Below are 4329 nucleotides of genomic sequence, written 5' to 3'. Positions count from 1 at the left end.
TTTTATTTAAAAGGGAAGCTTTTTAAAAAGCTCTCTCTCTCTCTCAAAAAAGCATTTTAGTGCTTTTAGTGCTCCCTGCCTGTACAAAGCTCAACGAACCATTTTCTATCTGAAAGTTTCTTGGCCTTGAAGGTGCACCATTGGACTCAAACTTTGTCCTCTTCCCAAGGAAAGATCTATTTCCCCAGTGCGTTCTCCGGGTGGCTGCAACTATGAATAACAAATTATTTGACCTTTGCCCAAAAAGAAACTGCTGAAAATGTATTTTATTTTTTTCTTCAAATGATCATTCTCAGGCAATAAATTAAAACATAACCTAAAAAAATTCACACACAATAATAATAATAATAAGACACATTTAGAGAAGAAAACCCCTATGTAAAAAACACACACACAAAGAGGTGAGTTGGGAATGGGGGATATTGCCTTGGTGTGGGTTCTTTGTATCAAAAGCTCAATCATGAAGGAAAAGAAAGGGGGGGGGGCCAAGCCGGCTCTCCTGACAGGGACATTTTAAGCTCCCATCATTTGGCCGCAAGAGGAAAGATCAGGCCTGTCTACATATTACGAGGTATGTGAGAACACTTCCTAAAGGACCGGGCCTTTAAGAACACAGCCCTGCTGTCTCAAACCAATGGTCCATCCAGTCCAGCATCCTTTCTCAGTGGCCAATCCAGCTCCTCTAGATGACCGAGAATAAGGCTTAACCCAATATTGTTTTCCTCTACCTTGTTTTTGAGTATGGGGGAGTAAAAGACTAGTTAAGGCGCTTACTGCTCTCTTTTGAAAGGGGCCAGTTTTTACCCCGGTGTCACAAAACAGTAGCTGCAACAGGGTGTGAGGAATCTATTGCTAAGACAGACTTAAAGTCTTCCTGCTCACACCAGTTCTCTGGGTATTATGTGTCTGAAACACAAGCCTGTGCTTAAGCAAAAGGAATGTTTTTAAAAGCCTTTTCTTAATGTCTTCAAAACACAGACTTCCCGTTCAAGAGAAGGAAATTATTTCAACTTTGAAGGCCGCCTTAGAAGTTTTGAGAAAAGCAGACACAACTCCAAGACACCTAGCCTGACTTCACAAGACATAGTTTCGCACAGCCCTCTTAAGGGGAATCTTGGAACCCCTTGAAAAGCAATAGCTTTTTAACAGCAGTTAAATCTTTAGGCTTGGGCGGAGCCTTGCCCTGAGGCAGGATGAAACCTGGGGTGTGAATGGAATCTGCTCCTACCCCCTCTCCAAGGACAATAACATCTTAGCAAAAAATTATTCGAGTAATCTGTCCTCCCCCCAAGTTGATATTCAGAGGGGCTACGCCCAGCCTGGGAATTTTGCACACAGTGGCTGCATCTTTCCCCGCCTATTTCAGATCACAAAGTATGGGAACCTCTTGGTTTCTGCAAGATTTCTGGAAACAGAAGGGAGGAAATCGTAATAGGGGTGGAGATAGGGAACCTTGTAAAACCAACCTCAGCAGGAGAGGAAAATTGCAAAAGAATTTTGTATGAAAGCTACAAAAGAAAATTAAAGGGGGAGAAATGTTATCACATTAAAGGTGGACATCTTAGGTTCCCAACGATGTACAAAGCTGTTTACCATTTCTTTTCCACCTTTTAATTTAGTTAGGGGTCATGGTATGCATTACACTCACTCAGGGTTTTTTTTTTGTAGCAGGAACTCCTTTCCATATTAGGCTGCACGTCCCTTAGTACAGGGCCTACTGGAGAATCAGCTACATTGGGGGGGAGGTGCAGCCTAATATGCAAAGGAGTTCGTGTTGCAAAAAAAAAGCCCTGCCGCCCCTTTATGGGTGCTTCACACACTATATACCCCCTAATATGATGTCTCCGTGGAAGGGTAGACCCAAGCCTCTGGGTTTAAGTGTTTAAATGCTGTTTCTTAACTACTGACTGTGCAACACTTTTCGAGAGACGTCAGGTGAGTTACTGTGGAATTCTACCAGCTTCTCTCAGAATTGCTCCCCATCGGAAGATTGCTAAAGTTGCTATGAATTTGACTTAATCTTAAAAATACAGAAATGCCACAGCAGGTACACCATGCTTCTCTAAGTGTTCCAGAACTTTCTGGGAGCTGTTTCCAAACGGAGCAGGAGGCTGCAGAAGTTCTCCCAGAGCAAAACTCTTAAAACTTGTCAGAAAATACCAGCCTTAACTGAGGTCTGCATTTGGGGGGTGGGGGGTAGGGGTGAGCTGTTTTCTTACAACAGCTGGATATGGGAGGGGTGAAATTTTTACCCCTAGCATTACAAAAAGGTATTGGTGTATTTGAAACAGATCACCAAAGAGATTCAAGGAAGCATTTCTGTACACAACAAAATTAGTTTAGAACATTCACTGTGTTGGATCTGGGGCAGTACCCACCTTTGGATCACTAAAACGGTCATGCCGGCACCCACGGGGAACTCTCTTGGGCAGAATGGCAACTGCAGCAAGGAGGGAATCAGGCAAGTTCAGCTTGTAGGATATCTACACCACTACCACAAGGTATGATGCCAGCATAAAAAGGCTTGGACACGTTCATGAATAATAAAAAAAATCAGCCCAGCCCAGTGGAACCTCCACCTTCAAGAGCAGTATATCTCTGAGCCAGGGTGAGGTGTCCACCAGGTTACAGTTCAAACCACAATGAACTCAACAGACCTGGTTTTCTAAGCCACCAAACTTTTTTACCAAACATTCTAAGCCACCAAACATTCTTACACAACGTTCTCAAGTTGTTCAGCAGCAGAGGACACACAGCCACCTCCCAAGCCATTTCTTACCCTGTGCTACAGACAGTCAATATGAGAAGGTTATTCTTTGGCCCACCTGTGGATTCATGGCTCTCCTCCATAGATTCGCCCCAGGTCAGCTTTTTTGGTAGTAGGAACTCCTTTGCATATTAGGCCACACCTCCCTGCTGTAGCCAATCCTCTAACGGCCTACTGTAAGCTCTTGGAGGACCAGCTACATCGGAGGTGTGGCCTAATATGCAAAGGAGTTCCTGCTACCAGACAGGCCCTGCCCCCACTCACCCAGTAAGCTGTGTCGACTAACAAGCACAGAAACCTTCCTGTTACCTGGAGTTGCTGATGGAGTTCTGGTTTGAAGACCCTGTAGATCTCCCTCGAGAGCAGAGTAGCTACTATTTCCTCATTCTATGGCACTTAAAATCGGCTGAGGCTAAGGAGGCCAAGCCCTTCTGTCTCCCACAACAATATCGTGCCTGCCCACCCCATACTGGAAGTCACGATAATAACTACCTTGTGCGTTTACAATGAGCAGAAAGGCACGTTTACCAGCCAAACTGGAGATTTTTTTTAATGTAGCTTCCTTGGGGCTTAAAAAAAAGCAGAGGCAACCAACCCTGGAAGGATCAAGCTGCTGGAAATTTCTCGCTCAGACAGCCTCGCCCTCCAGGCCCCACCAGAGAAAGTGGTTTTGGTGAAAGTCCTTCATATTTAATTTTCCCACCTTTCCTTCCTGGAACACAAGGCAGTGGAGCCTGTAATTCAAGGAGGTGTTAGGAGCGTTCAGCATGGCCATACCTGTCATGACAAGCACAGTAGAGGGTTGCTTTTTTGCTTGGCCTAATTATTCACTTTCCTCTTGTTCCAAGAGATGACAGGTATACAGGTGAAATCCACAGCTGGCTGGCTTCTTAACTTCCAATTTAGAGAGAAGGCAGGCAAGTTGAGCAGCATCTTAAGTTTTACACCTCATGAGTAGGGAGAGGTATAAGCAAACAAGATCTAACATTGGGACACCACTCTTCTCCCCCCCACCACCACAAAAAAGGACATACAGAAACCGCCGTTCTTCTGCCTAGGCTCCCTCCTAGCTTTCAAAGTGTGAGAAAATTCCTCAATACAGAGAAATTCCATCTGAGCATTTCCTCCTTTCTGTGAAGAGTGCGATATTTCCTATCGGGAAATGGATGCATGCTCTATCTGATCAAAATTAACTGTACATTTTGTCGACGGTGGCATTTAGAGAACCACTTGGCAGTATGGCTGCCAGCCCTCTCTCTTCCTCGCAACAAACCTGAGCTTGTTAAGGGAAAAATGGCAACAGTTTGGAATTTGTAACCCACTGCCAAATCAAAAAACCAGGCACTTTGGGAAACCGCGGCCCCCCACTTCAGCTGTAGCGGCAGGTAAGTAATGGTGACACGAGGCACACAAGCACATCAAGGATCCACATCTGTCCAGCTACGGATGCACATCAAAGATCAACATCAGTCCAGCTACGGATGCACATCTGCAGCCACGGCAGGCCAAACTGAAGCAACTCCCTCTCCCCCCCCCACACACACCAAAACTCAACAATTAAG

This window comes from Heteronotia binoei, chromosome 4 (assembly GCF_032191835.1).
Source record: "Heteronotia binoei isolate CCM8104 ecotype False Entrance Well chromosome 4, APGP_CSIRO_Hbin_v1, whole genome shotgun sequence".
In the NCBI taxonomy this organism is placed as follows: domain Eukaryota; kingdom Metazoa; phylum Chordata; class Lepidosauria; order Squamata; family Gekkonidae; genus Heteronotia; species Heteronotia binoei.
This window is presented reverse-complemented; position numbering follows the sequence as displayed.